The 24,424-nt window shown below is 38.1% G+C and overlaps 1 protein-coding gene across 5 annotated transcripts in view; it reads right to left on the bottom strand.

The window, feature by feature from the left end:
- ATP13A3 (ATPase 13A3) overlaps positions 1-23,675 on the bottom strand; it is an 87,540-nt gene extending 63,865 nt beyond the window's left edge. For 4 of the 5 annotated variants that reach the window (XM_011227723.3, XM_002921449.4, XM_019801980.2 and 1 more), the window contains exon 1: positions 23,632-23,675. The gene's annotated coding sequence lies outside the window, so the exon portion shown is untranslated. Of the gene's footprint in view, positions 1-4,980; positions 5,041-23,631 lie in introns of all 5 variants that reach the window. The other variant, XM_019801979.2, reaches the window with a different exon arrangement.
- Between the last annotated feature and the right edge of the window lie 749 nt (positions 23,676-24,424).

Here is a 24,424-nt window from a genome sequence, read left to right as displayed (position 1 = left end):
AGATCACTCCCCCATTCTGATTCCAAGTCTACTAAGCAATCTTCTGATTGTCTGACTACCATGATGCTTGTCTAGCAGAAAATTCATTGAGCTCACTGACAAATTTCTTCCTGTATTAAAAAGGGATATTGGAGGGGCGCCTGGGTGGCTCAGTCTGTTAAGTGTCTGCCTTCAGCTCAGGTCATGATCCCAGGGTCCTGGGATCCAGCCCTGTGTCCTGCTCCCTGCTCCATGGGGGGTCTGCTTCTCACTCTCCTTTTGTCCCTCCCCCCAAACGTGTGCTCTCTCTCAAATAAATAAGATCTTTTTCTTTAAGATTTTATTTATTTGTCGGGGGGGGGGAGCACAGCCAGGGGGAGTGGGAGGCAGAGAGAGAAGCAGGCTCCCTGCTGAGCAAGGAGCCCAATGCAGGACTCGATCCCAGGACCCTGGGATCATGACCTGAGCTGAAAGCAGATACTTAACCAACTGAGCCACTCAGCCATCCCAATAAATAAAATCTTTAAAAAAAATGAAATAATAAATTGCTCCCAAATAACTTAACAGCTTCACAAAATAAAGCTCAAGGAATTTACAGGAACACAAAATATCTAGTCTCAATTAAGTAACAATATCTGACATCCAATTAAAACTTAACAGGTATGCAAAGAAGAAAACCCATAATGAGAAATATCAATCAGAAGAGAAAGACCATGAACAGAACAAATAACAGAACTGGTAGATGAGGACATTAAAACGGCTGTTTTAACTGTAGTCCATATGTTCAAAAGCAAGAGGAAAGACAACGCATTAAGTACAGACATGAAAGATAAAAAAGGAACCAACTTGACCATAAGATAAAAAATACAGTATCTGAGATGAAAAATTTACTAGATGAGATTAACAGCAGATTAAATATGGCAGAAGAAAGATTAAGGAACCTGAAGACAAAATAATAAAAATATCCAAAATGAAAAGTGAACAGAAAAAAAGACTAGGGGGAGAAAAGCACATAACGACATCAGTAAACTATGAGACAACTTCAAGCACCCTAATATACATGTAAGGTAGGAGGGACCAAAAATATGTGATGATATAATGGCCATAATTTTTCTAAATCAGATGAAAAACTATAAGCCTACAAATCCAAAAAGTCCAACTAATACTAAGCAAAGAAACAATGAAAAATTACACCAAGGCATGTCATTATCAAACTGCTCAAAAGCAGTGATGAAAAATATCTTAAAAGGAGACGAGGAAAAAGATATGTTACATATACAAAGGAATATAGATAAGAATGACATCAGATTTCTTGCTAAAAATAATGCAGGCGAGAAGAGCTGAGCAACATCTTTGAAGTACTGAGAAAAAGAAAATATTCAGAGAATTTTATACCCAGTAAAAGTATCTTCCAAAATCAAAGGTGAAATAAAGACTTTTTTAGACACAAAATCTGAAAAAAAAAAAAAAAATCAACATATGCAAGCAAGCCTACACCATTAAAAAAAAAATGTTAAAGGAAGCCCTCAGGTAGAAAAATGGAAATGGAAATAGGGATCTACACGGAGAAATGAAAAGTATCAGACATGGTATATATGTGGGTAAATATACATAACAATAGCACAACCGGCAGGAAGAAATGGAAGTATACTCTTGCAAGGTTCTTATACTATTATGTGAATGAGTTTAGTATCACTTGCAGGTAAACTTTAATAAGTTAGAGATGTACACTATGAAGTCTAAAGTAACCATTCAAATAAAACAGAGTCACAACTTAAAAAAAAATCAAAAAAGGTGATTAAATGGAACCATACAAAATACTAAATTGACGTAACAGGCAAAAAAAAAAAAAAAGGAGGAAAATGGAAACTAGAGATGAGACAAACAGAAAACAAATACCAAAATGGCTCATTTAAACCTAACAATATCAATAATCACATTAAATATGAACGGTCTAAACAGTAATTAAAAGGTGGAGATTGTGGTTTTATTTTTCAAAAGCAAGGCTGCAGGGGCCCCTTAGTGGCTCAGCTGGTTAAGAGTGGTTTTATTTTTCAAAAGCAAGGCTGCAGGGGCCCCTTAGTGGCTCAGCTGGTTACGTGTCTGACTCTTGATTTCAGCTCAGGTCATGATCTCAGGATCCTGAGATCCAGCCTTGCTTTAGGCTCCATACTCAGGAGGGAGTCTGCTTGAGATTCTCTCTCTCCCTTTCCCTTTGCCCCTCCCTCTCCTCTCTCTCTCTAAAATAAATAAATAAAATCTTAAAAGAAAAAAGCAAGGCTACACACAACTATATGTTGCCTATAAGAAATGCAACCTAAAATAAAGGCACAGGGGCACCTGGGTGGCACAGCGGTTAAGCGTCTGCCTTCGGCTCAGGGCGTGATCCCGGCGTTATGGGATCGAGCCCCGCATCAGGCTCCTCTGCTAGGAGCCTGCTTCTTCCTCTCCCACTCCCCCTGCTTGTGTTCCCTCTCTCGCTGGCTGTCTCTATCTCTGTCAAATAAATAAATAAAATCTTTAAAAAANAAACTATTAAAAAATAAAATAAAATAAAATAAAGGCACAGTAAGCTAAAAGTCAAAACAAAATATACTGTGCAAGTACTATTCAAATTAAAACTGGAATACCTGTACTAAAATCAGACAAAGTAGATTTCAAAGCAAAGAATATTATCAGGGATTTTAAAAAAAGAATACTACCAGGGATAAAGTCATTTCATAATGACAAAGGGGTCAACTGATGGACAGAAAACAATAATCCTAAATGTGTACATTTAACAGATCTTCAAAATACACAAAGGACATAGAAGATCTGAAAACATTATCAATCAAATTGGTCCAATTGATATCCACAGAACATTCTACTCAAGTGCAGCAATATATACATTCTTTTAACACGTGCACAGAACATTTACCAAAAAAGACCACATTCCAGGACATAAAACAGATTCAACTCATACAAAGTAAACTCTAAAAACAATGGAATTAAATTAGAAACCAGTAACAAAAAGATAAGTAGAAAAGCCTTAATATCTGGGAACAAAATACACTTCTAAAAAACCCATGAGTCAGAAATCAACGGGGAAATTATGAAGTATTCTGAACTGAATAAAAATGAAAATATATCAAAATTTGTGGGATGCAGCTAAAACAGTATTTAGAAATTATTTATAGCACTAAATTCCAAAATCTGAAGAGAAGAAATGCCTAAACTCAACCTTAAGAAAGTAGAAAAAGAACAGCAAATTACACCTATAGTAAGCGCCGAAGAGAAATTGATAAAATTCACAGTAGAAATCAATGAAATAAAAAACAGTAAAATCAATGAAACCAAAGGCTGTTTTTTTGAGATCAAACAAAAGTGATCATTTCTAATTATACTCAAAGAGGGGAGGAAGAAGGCACAAATGACCAGTATCAGGAATAAGACAGAAGATTATTACTACAGATTCTGCAGGTGTCAGAAGTATAATCAAGGAACCTAAGAAACACTTTACACCAATACATCAACTTTTCTACAGGTTTGAAAATACTTCCAAATAAAAAAATTTTTAAATTAAAAACCCTCTAACTTTATGTTAGTAATTGCTACAGCTGAGTTAAAAGCTGGGTGTAATAGGTACATGAGAGTTCATTATACTCATCTTCCTACTGTTTTTTAACATGTAAAAATTGTAACAGAAAGTGTTTTTAAATAAATGAAAGTCACCCATTTGAAGCTTTTAGATAGAAAAACATTTTCAGAAGATATTCATTCTGGGCACCAAAGGCCATAAATCTTGAGAACTCTGACTCTATAAACCCCAAATCCACTGACCCAACTGGTCATATGCCAGGCATGACCCATAGTCTCTTATTGCTGAGTTTGGACTCTCATTCTTCTTCTCTCTTATCTTTTATCCATTGCCTAGAAATAGAGATGTACTTCCCCACTTCGGTAAATACTAATTTTTCAATAAGAATGTATTAGATGGGGTGGGGGAATGGGATAGACTGGTGATGGGTAGTAAGGAGGGCACGTATTGCATGGTGCACTGGGTGTTATATGCAACTAATGAAGCACCAAACTTTGCATCGGAATCCGGGGATGTACTGTATGGTGACTAACATAATATAATAAAAAAAATCATTAAAAAAAAAAGAATGTATTAGATGAATAAGCATGTTTTTATAATTTTAGAAAAAGAATTTCATTACTATTCAATGTGTTCATTAACTTCACGTACTTAAAACTTTTAAAACCTTTTCCCCAAATAGATCTTGACAGAGCTCACCTCGTCTAACACAGCTATATTATCAACTCATCTTCCAGAGTTAAAAAGTGACCACAGCAAAATAATACCACAGTAATTTTTAAATGAGCTATTATACATTGCCTATAACAATCATTTTTCACACTCCTCTAAATTCAATTCTTGACCATTTTATCTCTTTACTATTTTTAAAACTGTTCTTGCTCTAAAATTTAGCTTACTTTTTAAGGCAAAATTATTAAGTCTTACCAATTTTACCAAAATGAGGCATCGAAATAATTTAAATAATTTAAACAAAAAGTTGCTCTAAAAACCATCAGTTATTATTCCTTTAAGCATACTATACCACATAGGAAATTACCAAGACTTCACCAAGACTCTCACATAAACTTCTAATAAAATCCAATGAGACAATAATTGCAACAGCTTACATTTAAAAAATATATATATTATAAATGCATATTTAAATTTTAAAAAGTTGTACATAATACAAAGCCTCTAACATTTCTATGAGTCTATAAAGAAAAAATCTATAAATATATTTTAAATTATATTGCCTATTATGGTGAAAATACATATTAAGCTATTCTACCATATATCTAATTAGAGCATATTAAGCATTAATATCAAACTTCTAAACTCCATTTAACTTTCAGAATATAACTATCGTAGCTTGCAGGAATGCATATTTTTTAATCAAGTCGATTTCTAGATCACAGGAAACAAATTAAAGAAATTTTTCTTACCAAAAGCACTATATCATCATTCTTCCCAATTGCTGTATCAGCAGCACTTTCAAAAGCTGGCTATTAACAATAAAAATAAAACTAAGCATAAAAATCCATTCAGATGAGAATTTTCTGCCAAATATTGTTCTGACTTTTTGAACTGCTTTCAAAATGACTAAGATGTTAAAATTTAGGATTTTGAAATTCACTGACTTTAAGTGGGTTTTCAGAAGATATACCCTTGTGCCACTGGTAGAGCTACTATTGAATAAGTCACATCTACCTAGCACACTGAAGTCCCCATTCCACAGTGTATGCCTCAGCCTTGATGTTATCTAAATAGCAAGGAGCTCATAGGCTATTGTGCTTAACCAAACCCTTCCTTGCATTTATAATGAACATGATTTTTTGTGTGAGTAAAAACAGCAGCACAGGACAAAGTATAGCTATCAAGAATAAATCTCACTAAATCAAATGCAAATTCTTGGAAGTTTACTTATCTTTTTCACATTATATAATTACTAAGAACCATCTGTAGTGTTCTAGGATAAGAGTTAGTCATATCTCACTTCCTAAAACAAGAGGAGTTGCCTCAACAGGCATAGAAACCCCCAAACCTCTAAGCCATCTTTGCTTCAAACCTGAATTTATTAGTTGGAACTACAGTTTTATAATAGTACGTGTGTGGAGGGTTTTCTTTAAGGCTGTTCTATGTATGTACCCAGAATAGCAAAGTTGGTAATTTCATAAGGTGTTTTAAAGAGTGATCTATAACTTGAGTAAGACTTCAAGTAAAGCTATTTAGTTCTTCGGTATTCACCAAGTTCAGAGAGATGAAAGTAAAAAACTAAAATTAAAAATGTATTACTCAAAATCCACAAAACTAAATAAGCTATTCTAAAAGAAATTCTTAAATAACGTTTTTTATAAATTTGTAACATACACACTGCAGTTTTAGAAATTAAAACTGCATTAGGATTTGGGGGCCACTTTGTGGTACGCGGGTGGCACAGACGGTTAAGTGTACAACTCTTGGTTTCAGCTCAGGTCCTGAACTCAAGCTCATGGGATCGAGCCCCACATCCAGCTCCCTGTACAGCCCGCTCAGCGAAGTCGGCTTAAGACTTTCTACCCCTTGCCCCTCCCCACTGCCTGCTCGCGCATGCACTCACTTTCCTTCTCATTCTTTCTCTGAAATAAACGAATAAATCTTAAAAAAAAAAAAAAAAAAAAAGACTTTTTGGGCCACCCTCCATTGTTGAAAGACAGAGTGAATCATCCTACTTGGCTCTGTAGTTCTAGATTTTTTTTCCTGAGACTTAAACACACCTACCCATGTTAAATAAAAATTTGACAAACCCATATTCAAGGACCAATCAGCAAAAGATTTTTTAAAGATCCTGAAGTACAAACAGTTCAGCCAGCACTGTGAATATTATTTCATTGTCAAATCTGTAGCATCCACAGCAACTAAGATAACCTTCTGCAATTCAAAAGCAGTTCTACTTTGAAATAAAAAGTACTCTAATACATATAAAATCCTTAATCCACTCATTGAACAATCTCAATTTTAACAGATATACAAATATTTGTGTAAAAGAATTTTTTAAAAAACTCACTCTCCTAACTACAGAAACCAAATTGTCACAACTCTTTATGAGGGCAAAACTTAACACTTCAAATCAGCTCCTAACAATAAGAATGACATAATATAATTTAATGAATACATGGAAATTTTACAAGGATACCAGCTAAATTTTAACAAAGCTCTAGTGAATACCCATTTTATCACTTCCCATCTTGAACTTTCTCTTATAATACATGCTTTTGTTTCTGTGTTTAGGCTGAAGGAAGACCATTGTATCCAATATACACCAAACCAGAACTATTTACATTTGTAAAGTGCAGACTTTGTATAATTATACTTTTTGTATGTTACAAAACAATGCGATAGCTAAAACAAAATAAGTTATAATTAGGAAAAAATGTAATTATCTGTCTTATAATTAATATCAGAAACATTAAGAGTTACAACTTAGCCCACACTACAGCATACGTATATACGTTTTTATCACTTTTATTAAACACACTATTTAACAAATCAACACTTTTATTCAGAGAAAACTCCATGTGGTAAGAGTGTCATCATTAGGCAAAACAGTGGCTTTGAGTATTAATTAACTACAAAGTATTTAATTAGTAAAAATGGGAAAAAGTAGCTTTGGACTGACAACTTTTGCTTTGTAAAAATGGAAATGTGTAAAAAAAATTCTTTTATATACAACATAATAAAAAGTTTGTACTTTTAAAATGTCTATATACATGAATGAGAGATTTTCATTTATTGAAGCTACTTTGATCTTAAAACTTTTATTTTTTATTTTTTATCTTTTTAAAGATTTTATTTATTTATTTATTTGACACAGAGAGACAGCCAGCGAGAGAGGGAACACAAGCAGGGGGAATGGGAGAGGAAGAAGCAGGCTCATAGCAGATGAGCCTGATGTGGGGCTCGATCCCATAACGCCGGGATCACACCCTGAGCCAAAGGCAGACGCTTAACGACTGAGCTACCTAGGCGCCCCTAATCTTAAAACTTTTAAACTTCTTCTTAAATCTTCCTCATGTATGTAACTTTTCATCTTCAAAATCAAGGACTGAGAGTTACAAAAGTGTTATAACTGCTAAACTGATTTCAAAATCTTACCATCTATTATAAAAGTGCTGCAGCAGGCAATAGGAAGGAGTAGACAGGATCACTGCTATAAGACCAGTCCTACAGACAATATTCAAAACAGGCAGAATCAAAAAGGCCTAGAAAGAAAACTAGCATCTACCCCTAAAATAAACAAAAACCAAAAAAATTGGAGACAGTGTCTACTAGTGGTGACTGTGCGTTGCAGAGTGAAAATGAGGGAGAGACTTTAGTGATTTTGAATGTTTTTACCATCTACATATAATAATATTTTTAAACAGTTAAAGAAAGAAGGTAGGCTGAGCGTATATATAAACTTCTAATTCTACAATGCATGGCCATCCTTGGGTTGAAACTTGCAGGAACCTGCAAAACACTTCATGGTGCTGTATCAAACCATTCTCCAGATTCTCTGGATCTCTCTTAATTAGGTTTTTTTTTTACCCCAGGCAACATAAAGTGGTCATTTTGAAGGCCCGCTTAACAAGTACATTTCTAGTAAGAAACAGTGTGATTATATTCATTTTTACATCCCCTCCACGTTCTGGCTCCACTGAGGAGTAAGTAGTAGCCACTGACACAGCATAAAATAGCAGCAAATTCTAAGTTTTTTTTTTTTTAAGATTTTATTTATTTATTCGACAGAGATAGAGACAGCCAGCGAGAGAGGGAACACAAGCAGGAGGAGTGGGAGAGGAAGAAGCAGGCTCATAGCAGAAGAGCCTGATGTGGGGCTCGATCCCATAATGCCAGGATCACGCCCTGAGCCAAAGGCAGACGCTTAACCGCTGTGCCACCCAGGCGCCCCATCAAATTCTAAGTTATTTAATCAAATTAATCCATCTAAAAAAATTAATCCATCTACAAGCATTAAGTAAGCATATATGCCATGTCCATTACTATATTAGGAACTGTAGGAGATAAACAACTTTACCCCAAAATTAGAAGAAAAAAAAAAGAAAGAAAAAGAAAGCAAGCAAGCAAGCACACATCTCAAGAGTCAGCTTTAACTTGTTTTTAAAAGACAATTCAACATGAACTATTTTGTAAGTTCCTTCACCTGTCACGGTTTCAATTTCTTCCCACTGAAATGAGGCAGTTGTAATAGTCTGTATGATTCATTCCAACCATGAAAGTTTTGACCTACGTTAATTATCGTCTCTGTATGCACCTTGCTGTTGCACTCTTCCACCACTAGGTGATGTTCCGACATTGGTAAGGAAAAGGGCTGACAGTTTTCAGTAGCCTTAATAGAAAAAAAAGCTGCTCATCAAAAGTGATTATGAGAAGTTTTAAGATTTTTGTTTTGTTTGTTTGTTTAGTATCACTGGAGGTACTAATCCGGGAAAGCAGGAGTTGGCTAAATAATATAGCCTCTGTTTCATGTGTCTCAAAGGAAAAATAAGACACAAACACAAAACAAACGATAATGGTGGTGGAGGGAGAGAAGGCAGGTATGTTATTACTGCCTTTACAAAGATTACTCCCAAGTTCACAATTGTCTGAAACTAGAATTTAGGGATCTTATAATGTTGTGAAGCAAGGGACGGGAGAACAGTAACAATTAAAGAGCACATGGACCTATTAGAGAACAAGATGAGGTAAAGTATAAAATTATGTGGTAAAACACTACTTGCCCATTAAACTGGAAAAAAAAAGGACCACCCTTATACACTGCTGTTAAGAGTGAACCTGGGGGCACATGTGTGGTTCAGCTGGTTAAGCATCCGACTCTTGATTGAGGCTCAGGTTATGATCTCAGAGTCTTGAGACTGAACCCCACCTCAGACTCTGTGCTGGGTGTGGAGCCTGCCTAAGATTCTCTCTCTCTCCCGCTCTCGCCCCCCCGCCACCAAAAGAAAAGGAAAAAAAAAGAGTGAATCTGTACTACCTTTTTGGAAAACTGACAGTATTTTAGAATTTAATAGTCCCACACTTCGATCCAACAATCCCAATTACAAATCCATTGTCACATTACATATACATACATGTTACCAATAACTGTTTCTTCAAATTCATGAAATAGAGTATATGAGTTTTGTGCTTTGGGGGTGAGAGGGGTACTTAGAAGCAGAAAAACCTAACTGAATGAAGTTTTAAAGCAAGCACTGAAGAAAGTGTTTGGCATTTATTACAATAAGGAATTGACAAATCTAGAGTTCTAACAACAGCTCGTATAGTATAAACAACCCATATTGGCAAGTGAGCTTAACTGCCCAAATAAAAGCTACACTTTTAAATTTAGAAGATAGGATTTTTGTTAATCAATATATGAATGAATGAATGTTTCTTCCATTTTAATGCAAATCAGTGATTATTTCTTCTAAAATGTAATACTGTTAATCCAAATCCCTAATAACTTGTTTGACATTTCAATCAGCAATTTAAAATTAAAATGGGGGGGATGCGGTAACTGGGTGATGGGCATTAAGGAGGGCACGTGATGTGATGAGCACTGGGTGTTATACACAACTAATGAATCACTGAACACTACACCAAAAACTAATGATGTGCTGTATGGTGACTAACTGAATTTAAATTTTTAAAAAAAGAGAAAAAAAATAAAATTTAAATTTAAACATTCAGGGGCACCTGGCTGGCTCAGTCGGTAGAGCATGCCTCGAGCATGTGGCTCTTGATCTTGGGGTCTTAAGTTCAAGCCCCACACTGCATGTGGAGTTTACTTTAAAAAATGATAATTAATAAAATTTCAACATTCACCAATTCTAAGACTCATATTATCCACATGTTTACACAGAAACCAGGCTATAGTTCAGATAAAACCTTATAGTTGCTACTGACAGGTGACCATCACGATGCAGTGGTCACTGCATGCATTGCTTGAAGTTGGTATCAACTTTTCATAGTACTGTGTCATTTCAGCTGAGCAAAGTACATTGTTGGTAGTACACTGCTGAGTCAAAATTGTTGATTAAACGTATTCAAGAAGATTACAAAATGCATTCAAAGCTGCATTTTGAAACAAAAAGTAATAGTATGCACAGATAGGTACCCAAACAAAGCAGCAAGGTGCAGAGGAAGGGCTTGGAGGAGAAGGGGTGGGGATGGGTAGGGAATAATCAAGAAGGGGAGGAGCAGGAACAAAACATTATAGAAAATTATATTCTAAGTCTTAAGTAGTATGTTAAGAAGTTACACACAGAATTCAGATATGTTCATTTTTCTTATTAACAGCAAAACCCAAAATAAGTTTTCTTTATTAACTCAGCATGGTTCACTTCAGAATTACTGTATTGCCTTGGCAAGAAAGCAAATTAGTTTTACTCGTCATCTGTACTGCACTATGGCTCACATTTTATTCTTCCAGACGTTATGAAGACCTGAACCTGACCACAAAGGAAGCACAAAATCACTAGAAAGCTATTCTGTACAAAAAGTACAATCCTAATTTACAATTATAACTGATAGGCACTTCAATTACCTTTTTAAAATTATGTGAACTTGTCTTTTTCCGCTTTATTCCTTTCCCCCAATTTGAAACCTACCCATGTTGACTCAGCATAGAAAGGAAGTACAAAGCCCTTAACATCTGCATTCAACAAATATTTCAAAAACACACTTTAAATTGCTGTTGAAGAGGATAATGGCCTTACCCATAGTACAATCATCATAGAAATCTGTACTTTCTCATTTCCTATGGTCATTCGGTAATCCACTATCCAGGATTGAAAAAAAAAAAAAATCAATGCATTTGGGTACTTTGCCAAACCTAACAAAAGTAACTGATATTTGTACAGTGTTACAAAACACTTTTACAGGACTTTTCTACTTTACTTACCAGTTCTCAATCAATATCATCATTTAAAAACAAGAAAAAAAATAATCTTCACTTACCAAAATCAGCATTTTTGACTTTCCCACGAAGTCAAGCATGGGGTGACTTTATATCAAAAAGCCTTACCGACAAATTAAGGAATTAACACATAGAGAGCAACATCTTTCAAGGGTCTGTTTTTCAAAAATTCATTCGAAAGTCAAATGTAGTTGAAATACTAACTAGGTTCTCAAGATGGCCCACAAATGACCTTTTACCTCCCACAATTCTGCTAAATTATAATTCATTTTACAGTAGCCTGGGTCATGGGGCAAGCAGCCAGGTAACCAAGTTTTTACTTCCTCTGCCCACTTCTTAATTATTAATATACCCCAAGCCTTCACATCCTCTGCCCACTACTGAATTATTAATATTCTCTGGCCTTCTCTCTTTATAACAACACAAAGAGCCAGGAGGGGCTCCACTAACGCATCTATGGTGAAAACTACCAATAGCTGCCAATCAATATTTTTGGCACTAATCTCTCTCGAGCTCCAGCCCCACAGACTGAAACATCAACCATACATGTTTACATACAACTAAAATTCAATAGATTCATTTTGTCTTTCTTCCAAACTCACCCCCACAGGAACAATTCCCTCTACTCCTTAAATGAATATGATTTGCTAAAATTCCATGCCAGGATTTTGGAAGTCATCCTAGACTCCTTCCTATCCCACAAGGAGGCACTTAGTCATCATTTCTACCTTTCTCCCATCCACCTCACCACACCCTATATCCACTGGCACTGCCCTCAACTCAGGTCCTGATGCCTTCTCTAGTCACCCTCATTCAGATCAATATATAATCCAGACATGATCATTCTCTCCTTGAAATTTCAACAGCTTCCCCTTGTCTGCAGCAGCATTTCCCCAACTGGTATCCCTCCAAAATAAAAATTTTAAAAAAGCATCCCCATCTCATATAAATTGAAGAGATATACTGGATTAAGCATAATTGAACAATCCTCTTACTAGCAAGACACTGAAAAGTCTAGGGGCACTTGTATGGCTCAGTCAGTTGAGCATATGACTTCAGTTCAGGTCGTGATTTTGGGGTCCTGGGATCGAGTCCCGGTTTGGGCTCTCTGCTTTTCCCTCTCCCTCTGCCTCTCTCCCCTGCTCATGTTCTTTCTCCCACCCTCTCTTTCTCTTTCAAATAATAAATAAAATCTTAAAAAAAAAAAAAAGACACTGAAAAGTCTTACAATGCATAATACTATGTGTTTCCCAACCAAGGGGAAGAAGTAAAGTAGAAGAGAGGCCCAATTGGGCTCCAAGGACAAAGTTACAACTAAGTGGAAGAATGGAATACTCTTTAGAATGTGGCCCCGCCTAGTTGTCAACACCACCTGCCTCTCACCAATGGTTATCATTTACCTCTTACAAACTTTACATCCCATCTATATAGAACACATTTGCACTTCCTCTAAGGGCTACTGTTTTCTGACTTCATTCCTTTACATACATGGTTCCTTCTGCCAAGAAGGCCCTTCCCTAACAGTCTGGATAAAGAGCACTTACAAGTCCTTCCAGACCCTGGTCAATCAAGCTTTGATTGTCCCTTCTACCTTCCAAGCAGAGGACAGCTCCTACCTTTGTCTCTCTTCGTAAGAATCAGAACATTTGTCCCACAATGTTGGACTTACAGACTAAAAACCTTAAAGGCTGAGAACCAGGCCAGCACCCAGCAATGGAGGAGAATGAATGAGACAGAGCAAGACAAGGGGTCTGAGGAAAGAGTAAAATCCTTCCTGTTTTTCTGGATTAAATTTCACAACCAAGTACATTTTGTCTTTGGCATGCTTCCACACTCATCCCAATGTTCTTTTCCAATTCTCAGGTAACCCTGCACACCTGCCATCTACAACACTATGTTCTTCAGTATCAACTACTTCTTTTTCAAGATTCATTCTGTTCAGAAATTAATACATAAATAAGTTGTAACTTCTCAAAGCTGAGAAACAGAAGATAAATCTCCAAATAACAAAACAAAACAAAAAAAGTATGGAGGAGATGTGGGGAGTGGGTGTTGTAGTTCCACCATTCAAATGCTGGCCCAGGCAAAAGTCTCAGAGTATTCCTGAATGGGCTTCCCTCAAGTGTTCTCACCTCTCCACTACATCCACTCCTGCACAGTAGCAGCAACGGGCACTCCTGGCAGAAACAGAGCTGGAACTAGTGCTACTGCCATCCTCTGGGTTACCCATTCGTGGACTGAAAAGCTCTGTTCATCTGAGAGACCATTTATGACCAATTTTTCATTATTCTGGACAGAAAGTCTCACTAACATGTTCTCCAATGAACTTAAAACAGTGCCTTTATCCTAGCCAGGTTGTATCTTGAAATATACCCTACACCATTGTTTGATTTAGGAAAAAGCAAAGTAGTTGCAAAAAACCAATGTTGCCCAAGTATCCTAATAATTCAGAATAAATCTGTAAATACTAAATTACCATTTAGCAAAAATCATTATGGCTTATCACCATTTCTGATTCATAAAAAGTCATGTTTTAGAAAGTCACTGTCTAGGGCGCCTGGGTGGCTCAGTCCGTTAAGTGTCTGCCTTCAGCTCAGGTCATGATCCCAGGGTCCTGGGATGGAGCCCCACGTTGGGCTCCCTGCTCAGTGGGGAGCCTGCTTCTCCCTCTCCCTCCCCCCCCCAGCTTATGCTCCCTCTCTCTCTCAAATAAATAAAATCTTTAAAAAAAATGTCACTGTCTACATGTGCCAAGTACTGTGCTAAATGCTGGAGATTATATCCCTTGATCTAAGACCTGAAAGGTGTGAAGTTCATCACGCCAACAGGCAGTAAAAAGAGGGAAAATAACAGAGGGATGGAATCCAAGTAGAGGAATTACCACACACAGAAGTACTGAGGTGAGAGGAGGGGGGTGGGGAGACGGGTTGAATAGCTGATGGACATGAAGAGTGTACTTGCCATGAGGAACACCAGATGATGTACAGAATTGTTGAATCAGGGGCGCCTGGGTGGCACAGCAGTTAAGCGTCTGCCCTTCGGCTCAGGGCGTGATCCCGGCGTTCTGGGATCGAGCCCCACATCAGGCTCCTCTGCTATGAGCCTGCTTCTTCCTCTCCCACTCCCCCTGCTTGTGTTCCCTCTCTCGCTGGCTGTCTCTATCTCTGTCNTCAAATAAATAAATAAAATCTTTAAAAAAAAAAATTGTTGAATCACTATATTGTACACCTGAAACTAACATAACACTTTATGTTAACTAACTGGAATTATAATAAAAACTTAAAAAAAAAAAAAAGAAGTACTAAGGTGAGAAATCCTAGAAAACATCATGAATACAAGTTAAACTGGCTAGCACACAGGGTAGCCTCTAGGGAACAGCTAGATACGGAGCTAAAAACACGAGCTAAAAACACGGGACAGGATCAGATTATGACGAAGGGCCTTGCTGATATGATAAGGATATGGATTAACTTGCATGTGATGGAGATTCTGAACTTTTTTCCACTGAGAGAGACCAAAGCCCACAGCACAGGGCCATATTCCAAAGCACACAGTGTGAATGGTGTCTTTGGGACTGTACAGGGCAGCAGCACTGTGTTCACCTGCTGGAATGTTTACCTTCAAGATGGCAGAACGCATGCATCCACATAGATCCAACATCTAGCCTTGTGCTTGGCACATACAGGAACTAAAAAAATACTGAATAAATTTGCCAACACAACCCTGAGGGCAGAACCAAGAGGCCCTAACCAAGCTTCCTTCCTTCCTTCCTATAAAAATCACAACTTTTATGTACCACAATAATTGGTAACTGCCTCAACTTTTAAGGGAACGTGAGGAAATGTCATTCACCATGAGCTGCATCAGAGATAAAAAAGGATTCGGAGGGAAAAACACATTAAGATGCTTCTGAACCTAACTAAATGAAGCACACTTTATTCCGTTCTTCTCACCAAAAACTGAACAGAAAACCACCGTGGGCTGGCTCAAATTTATTCACCAATGAACTCTAAGGCAGTGGTAATAACTATAAAAAGCATATTTTCCTATCAAAAGGATCCATGAAATAAATATCTATTTTAACTGAGAATTTGTTAGGTTAGTGTCTTTCAAGTTTTTTTAAAGATTTGATTTATTTATTTTTGCGCGTGCATGAGCAGGGTGGGGGGTGGGGGGGGCAGGGGTAAAGGCAGAAGCAGACTCCCCGCTGAGCAGGGAGCCTGATACGGGGCTTGATACGGAGCTCATGACCTGAGCCGAAAGCAGACGCTTAACCGTCTGAGCCACCCAGGTACCCCTAGTCTAGTCTTTCAAATAATTAAGTGCTCCAGATAAAATTAGGCTACTTGCCTGTAGTACCTTACATTTAACTTAGCAAACTGAATCACATTATTATAATTGGCATATAAATAAGGATTCCATCTCTTCTGCTTGGTGAAACAGTAAGGCAAAAAAAGTTTTCAAGAGAAACTTTAGGAAATCACAGCCGAAACTAAATTATAAATGAGCTTAGAAAATTGATGGCTTAAGAAATTAAGGCACAGGTGCACCTGGGTGGCTCAGTCAGTTAAGCGTCTGCCTTAGGCTCCGGTCATGACCCCAGAGTACTAGGATGGACCCCACATCAGTCCAGTCGGGCTCTCTCCTCAGCAAGGAAGGAGTCTGCTTCTCCTTCTCCCTCTGTGCACACACTTGCTCACACGTGCTCTCTCTCTCTCTCAAATAAACAAACAAAATCTTAAAAAAAAAAAAAAAAAAAAGAAGTTAAGGCACAATCTAGAGATGGATGAAAAATCTTTGGTCTTTTAAGAACCGGTGACCCTCATTTAAAGAAATCAATCCAAAGGCCAGTGGAGGAAAAGAAAATTTCAAATCCTCCTTTTAAAGAAAAGATGTAGACACATTTCACTAACTAGTATTTTCTATTGTTTTACTTTTATTTATTTTTTATTATTTATTTATTTTTTACTAAGCAGTATTTTTAAATGAAAATAAGGCACATAGGGGCACCTTGGTGACTCAGTAGTTAAGTGTCTGCCTTCGGCTCAGGGCGTGATCCCAGAGTCCTAGGATCGAGCCCCACATCGGGCTCCCTGCTCTGCTGGGAGCCTGCTTCTTCCTCTCCCACTCCCTCTGCTTGTGTTCCCTCTTTCGCTGGCTGTGTCTCTCTGTCAAATAAATAAATAACATCTTTTAAAAAAAAAAAGAAGAAGAAGAAAATAAGGCACATAAAATTCCATTAAAGAAACCTAATTAAACATATTTACATTTTATAATGTGACCAGGGAGAGAGAGAATGGTTAACAGTAACACAGAGGATAGAGGGAAATGACACACCCAGAGACAGAAAGGGAAAGACAAAAATACACATAAAATGTACATTAGAGATACATGAGGTTAACAGCTTGAGCCTTTTAGGATGTTGTTCCCAAAGATGCAAAATCATGGTATCTTTCTATGAAAAGCCTGAATACAACACTATGTCATTACTGCCTACTGCTCTAGTTAAAATAAAATAGGCAGCAATCCTCAATCCTGCCCCCATACATTCTCATCTCTCTCTCTCTCTCTCTCCTCTCTCTCTCACACACACACACACACACACACACACACACACACACACACACACACGATACTTGTTTTGAATATGTTCAATGTTATTAAACCAATAATGGTACATTACCATTTACTGAGCCTCTTATCCTCACAATTCTCTAAGGTAGCTTTTATTCCCTTCATTTGTCAAATGAAGAAACTAAAAAAGGTTAAGTGACTTGAACCTGACTACAGAGCTAATAAGCGATGAGGCTGGAACTCAGAGTCACTCGTATATGGCTCTGTAGCCCACTTTTTTTTTTTTAAGATTTTATTTATTTATTTGACAGACAGAGGCAGCCAGCGAGAGAGGGAACACAAGCAAGGGGATTGGGAGAGGAAGAAGCAGGTTCCTAGCGGAGAAGCCTGATGTGGCGCTCGATCCCAGAACGCCCGGGATCACGCCCTGAGCCAAAGGCAGACGCTTAACAACTGCGCCACCCAGGCGCCCCTGAAGCCCACATTTTAACCACTATACCATGCCCACTCCAGAGGCATCTCTAGCCACCATTCCTTTTTTTTTTTTCAAGACTGTTGTTTTTCACTGTGCTATCCCAAGAGTAATGTTAAGGTTCAGATACTTTAAATTTCATGAAAAACATCAAAAACTTATATAGTTCTTTCTATCTATCTATCTATCTATCTATCTATCTATCTATCTATCTATCTATCTATTTTTAAGTAAACTCTGCACCCAAAGCGGGGCTCAAACTCACAACCCTGAGATCAAGTCTCATGCTCTAGCGACTAAGCCAGCCAGGTGCCCCCACAGTTCTTTTAAAATAATGCAGATTTTACTAGCAGTAAGGAAGACATTAACTAACACCGAACATAGCTGAATATCAATCCAAAATTATACAAAGTACAAATGGTCCCCCAATACCCCCACCTTTATTACCTAGCCTTTTAATTATGCTAGGTTCTTTGTGTGGTATAAAATACCCAGTGTAACCCTGGAGAGATAACAGATTTTCATAGATACCTAATTTCTTTCTCCATTATTCACACTCTGGATGCTCATCATATATGCATTTAACTATACCCATTCAAGTATCTGTGCTACACGAGGGAAGAAAAACAAGAGAAAATGATACGTTAAATAATGATGGCAGGATGCCTGCCTTTACGTCCTTGTCCCAGAGTAGGCACTAAAGACTATAAATTTGCTGTTCCTCAGCCAGTCTAAAGTCCCATTCACCTGTCAAAAGGTATCTTGCATAGTCAATTATGATCCAGCTCACCAAAAAAGTAACCTATTCTAAAAGCTGGAGGAAAAACTGGCTGTTGGAATTGAAAAACAGTATGTCAGTTAAGAACCAGTTTTCAGGGGCGCCTGGGTGGCACAGCGGTTAAGCGTCTGCCTTCGGCTCAGGGTGTGATCCCGGCATTATGGGATCGAGCCCCACATCAGGCTCCTCCGCTATGAGCCTGCTTCTTCCTCTCCCACTCCCCCTGCTTGTGTTCCCTCTCTCACTGGCTGTCTCTATCTCTGTCGAATAAATAAATAAAATCTTTAAAAAAAAAAAAGAACCAGTTTTCAAACCAGTATCTTCCTAAAGGACCTTTTCAGCGGTAATTTTGACTATACAGGATTTCTACCTTAAATGAGAATTTAGACCCAAAGCCCCCACATAAAAGTTGATTTCACTTTACTCAGCCCTTTAGATTACAAAGAATTAGGAACCCAAACATTTGTCTTGTATATCAAAATAAGTTAGTAACTAATGCATTATTCATCCTATTTCACAAATGGGAAAAAGCAGAGCAACAGGGATGCTGCCAGAAGACGGCACGCTTAGGGTGCCTGGATGGCTCAGTTGGTTAACCATCTGCCTTCGGCTCAGGTCATGATCCCAGGGTCCTGGGATAGAGCCCCATATCGAGCCCCATATCGGGCTCCCTACTCAGCAGGGAGTCTGCTTCTCCCTCTACCCCTACACTCCCCCACCCCGCTCGTGCATGTGCAAAAATAAATAAATAAAGTATTTAAAAAAAAAAAAAAAAGAAGGCGGCACGCTAGACACATGTGGGAACTGTTCCATGACTTATTTTTAAATAAAATAAAATGTAATAAAAGTCTGTCATGTGGGGTGCCTGGGTGGCTCAGTCGGTTAAGTGTCTGCCTTTGGCTCAGGTCATGATCCCTGGGTCCTGGGATAGAGCCCCATATCGGACTCCCCAAAGGGAGCCTGCATCTCCCTCATCTCTCTACCTCTCCCCTGTCTGTGCTCTCTCTTACTCTCCAATAAATAAATAAAATCTTTAAAAAAAAAAAGTCTGTCATGTAATCAAAAGCAATCCTTAACACTGGCTCTCAGTAGGAAAAAGAAACAGCGAGTTGTGAGATGAGCCATTACCAGAGTACAAAACAAAGGCAAGGGTGGAAAGAATACCCTCCCCAAAAAAACTATCTAACCCCAGATCCTTTACTGGCATGCTATCGCTTATTCTCCACACGTTTCCTTTTCTATAGAAAGAAGGTACTAGTCTATCACCTATCTGTGACCATTCACCATTACTGTTTTCCCCTCATCTCACACCTCATTATTTCAATATCCAACTCACAAATTCCGTGTGAAGAAAATAGGTAAAAACTAAATAAAATAGGAGTCAATTAATCTAGCTTGCTATCAGAGGTAGAACTGTCTTTCATATCACCATCCAAAAACAGTTACAAATATTTTCATTTTTTTTCCAAGATTTGATTTTTTTTTTTTTTTTAGATTTTATTTATTTATGTGACAGAGACAGCCAGCGAGAGAGGGAACACAAGCAGGGGGAGTGGGAGAGGAAGAAGCAGGCTCCCAGCGGAGGAGCCCAATGTGGGACTCGATCCCGGAACGCCGATATCACACCCTGAGCCGAAGGCAGACGCTTAACGACTGTGCTACCCAGGCGCCCCCCAAATTTGATTTTTAAGTAATCTCTACACTCAACGTGGAGCTCAAACTTACAACCTAAGATCAAGAGTCGCATTCTCCACCAACTGAGCCAGCCAGGCGTCCTCAAATATTTTTATTTAAAACATCTGAGAAAGTCTACATACATCATCAAGTTCCACATCGTGTAATCAGTAAATTCTACTTTACATAGTCAACTCACTTTTCCCAGAAATTCAATTTCTTACCTAACTAGTATCTGAGTATCAACAGATCATTTAAAAGCAAGATCCACAGGGAGTAAGTGAGAGAGTCAGTGAAAGAGAGAAATTTCAATTAAGACATTGATTACAACTCAATTCATACACATACACAAATAGACTTTAAACACAGGGTACTTTTTACTGCATTCTCAGTTCATACTAGCATTAGTGGTCTTGGGTGATAGGAAGAGGTAAAAGATGTATCTTCACCAATACCTTCAAAGAAACAGGTCTCTGTGGAGCTGTTTGCAAAGGTCTATATGGCCTCTTTCCCTGGGGAGATGCCCTGTGATAAGTAACTCCTTTTTTTTAATTTGGCAGTCTTAAAGTTTGCTATTTGAGTTAATGTTTTACCACTCAGACCTAACAAAGGCCCCATTATGAGCCTTGGGGTCTAAGATGTTACCAGATCAGGTGTTGGGACAGTTCTCTCTGGACAACTGTTCTATGGAAACTCTTCAGCAATCCACACCCTCAACTTTCCTCATTCTCAAACATTGGATTATCTGATCAACTCTCCCTTTCCTTCATTCTTCTCCCTCCTTACTAATATCGTTTTTTAACTCACAATTACAAAAGTGATAATTTTTTATTACCATTCATTCATGACATTTCATATCACCTCTATTTTTAATCTTACTAATACAAATCTTTTGTGTTTATTACTTTTATTTTTTAATTAGAGAGAGAGACCAACACAGGGCTCAATCTCAGGACCCTGAGATCACAACCTGAGCCAAAATCAAGAGTTAGATGCCTAACCAACTGAGACACCCAGGCACCCCACTAATACAAATGTTTTTAACTCATAGCTTACATAATCACTAGTGACCATTAAGTCCAGGACATTCCACCCTACAGATACCACCTACTTTTCTCAGATTAAATAAACCCAGAACCTTTTACTTTTTTACATAAATCTTAAAAGATGTGCTCTAATTCCAATGCTCTCTTATTTCTCTATCTCAAAATATGAAGTCAACAAAATTCAAGTAAGACTCTAACAATCATTTCCTTGCTTCCTGGGCTAGATGGATTAATAATTAGAACGTGGTTTTAGTGGCTACAGATTTCTTCTCTCTATAGTCCAGTTAGCTTCATTTCATACAAACTGTCCCAAAACCAAACATTAAATCCCACCAGCTGTCTCTGGGTGCAGATTTAACTAGATGAACTATACAGCACACTCAGAATGCTTTTCACCACTGGAATAAAACTTCTGCCGATGTACCAGGTAGATGTCCAGCACTGGATCTTCTTCTTGCAGCACACCACTATAAATTGTTTTAAGAGTGTTATCTTTAATAAGTGATAAGCTGCTAACTCCTATTCAACTTATGTTCCATTCACAAGTCTTCCACTTACTACGTATATAGTTAGTTTAGGTTACCAAGTATACCAGTGGACAGGATCCAGTGTTAGATAAACCAAATAATCAAGATCATTATAAAATTCTATTTCTGTCTTCCCAGATTTTTAGCAATTACAACCATCAGGTTGTCATTCAAGTATAAGGTTCTAATTTCCACCATCACCCAGACCATTGGGAAAAAAATACAGAATAAAGACAAAGTTTCACAGGATGCCCCCACATCACTGATCATGGGCCATCTCCTAGGACTGCTATTAATCTTGGGAATAAAGCATACTCACATTTTAAAACCTCATATTCACAGTGGTTACAAGACCACCATGTTATACAAGCAGAGCTTGATTTAGTATATGGAATGGAAGAGGGAATGGAAGAGGGAAAGGAAGAACATAAGTTCTCAGCTAATCCTCAAAACTCTCTGAGGTAAGTTTTAGTATTCTTTTTCAATAAAGAAGAATTAGATGACGATCAGGGAAGTTAAGCAACTTACAATATAAGGGACAGCACGAATCCTAGCTCTCTGTTACTATATGAAGTTAAGCAACTTACAACATAAGGAACTTGGAAGACAGGACGAATCTTAGCTCTCTGTTAGTGTAAGTGACAAGCAGTTTCTATTTCTAGGTTTACCAAGTTAGCTGTCTATGATTCTGGGCAACTTAACATCTCTGAACCTCAAGTTTCCTCATCTGTAAAATACAGTTTAAATGAGATAAGCCATGATAAGTGTTTAATTCAAAGCCTACTATGTAATAAGCTTACTCAGTAACTATTAGCACTGGTCAAAGTCAAACAGCTAGTTATGAAAAGTCAAAAATCAAACTCCAGTCTGATTTCCCAAGTCCGTGCTTTTTCTACTACATTACGTTGTTAGCTACCAACACACAATTATTATTCACATAAGAATCCATGTTTGAAATATGAGATAGCTGGCACGCTGATGTTACCTAAATGAGAGAACTATTAAGGGCTAACTAAACCAACAGAAGTATTTTAGCTCTAATATCTAATAAGCAAAACCACACAAACTCATCAGAAGATAATGTTTAGACATACAGGCTTAACAAAGCTTTGTTCTAATGACTATAACGCTATTTTCCCACCTATGTAGGAATTTATTCTATTTATCTCAAATCAGTTACAAATTAAAATTTTAATTACCAAGCATACCCCAAATAAAGCATCTGGTTGACCTGGACAAAGGAATCAGCCCTCCCACTACATCATTTGAACACTGCATCAAATTGAAGCCTGTCAACTGTATTTTCAAAATAAACTGCTACTTCATATTTTCATTTATAACTATACTACTTATACACTGACACAACCAGTGTCATCAATTTTCCTACCCAACGCCCTGAGCAAAAACAAGCTTTGTTGTTCTAACAATGTTCAAAAATCTCACTTACCTGTCTCAGGCTCACCTGATCTAGTAGTGGATAATGCAAAAGGACACTTCCAGGAGCAAAAATAAACTTCCATAACAATTATTAATAATAGGCTTACTATTTGGTACTTCCAGGAACTGATCTGCATTTAAAAAAGGGTTGCTAAACCAGAATGATGTACCCGCCTACACTTATTTTGGCAACTGTAACCTATTCCGCAAAGCAACAGTCCTCCTGAGAAAAGAATGCCACATGTACTCCTGTGAAACAAAATACATGTGCCTTGGTAAGGAGGCTGAGATCTAACCAAAGGCAGAGCACTTTTAACTACGAAATCACCCCTTAAAAGACAAGGAAATCAGAACGCCTTCACTTTAGCAACAAAGCCTTTAGAAAACAGTATTCATTTTACAATAATCTTTAACTTTCCTACATTTCTTGGATTTTAAAAAAAATTCTAACTTCCTGACTCACAGATCTAAAATAGTCATTACATACACAAATGTTCTACTTATTTAGTCCAGAATCATACGTAGGAAACGTAGGTTTCTGTTTCTAGGTTTACGACTCCATACCCATTCATTTTACACTAATGTAACCACTAAATATAGCTCTCTAAGACACTGACGATTAAAAGGAGTTAATTACGTGAGTGATTCATACCTCCTATGTCCAGACACCAAGATCCAAGGATGCTTCTGTCAGATCTATGGGAAGAGGAAATGATAAACACCTGTCACAAAAGCTTTCCAAATTGGGAAGCCCCGAACTGAATTATTGTCAATCCCCAATCCATTCCCCCAGCCACAGCCCCGCTAAAGATATATCCACCAAACCTAACTCTGTGAAGGTAATGGGAAGAAGTAAAGGCCATAAATAGAGTGGCCACTCAAGTACTGGAGGAGAGGACCCCGGGGTTTTTCCAGTCCTCACTCACAGAGTCAAAGTGAGAGACCTTAACCAATTAAGAAGTCACTTTTCCTCTCTGGGCCTCACTTAGTTATCCATAAAATGCGGTGATGGCAAGAAGCTCTTACTACTCCGAGGTTAAGGATAAACTCAAGATGCCTTTAGGCAGCATCCGCAGAAACACAGCAAGCGTCCTGCCCTTCGAGCACACCATCTCCCGGACTTTCTAAAAGGGCTGGACCACCACCCCACTCCCGAGCCCCAACGCGAGCAGCGTGTCCAAATCAGGCCTTCGTACCCACAACGTGGATCTCTTTTTCTCGCCTCACCTGTCCCAGGCAGACATTCCGCGGTCTTAGCGCTCCCCTTCCCATCCCACTCACCTCACCGTGGAACTGACGCGGGATTCCGGCCCAAGGAGCCGACCACAAGCTCACCTGGTACCCGACAACACCCTTCACCTCCTTCAACCCCCGCCATCATCACTACCACCCACCTACTCCGCGCCCCGCTCACCCTGCCCCCCGGCGCCCCGGGAAAGCCCGAA

The sequence above is a fragment of the Ailuropoda melanoleuca genome, chromosome 1 (assembly GCF_002007445.2).
Source record: "Ailuropoda melanoleuca isolate Jingjing chromosome 1, ASM200744v2, whole genome shotgun sequence".
Lineage (NCBI taxonomy): Eukaryota > Metazoa > Chordata > Mammalia > Carnivora > Ursidae > Ailuropoda > Ailuropoda melanoleuca.
This window is presented reverse-complemented; position numbering and strand designations above follow the sequence as displayed.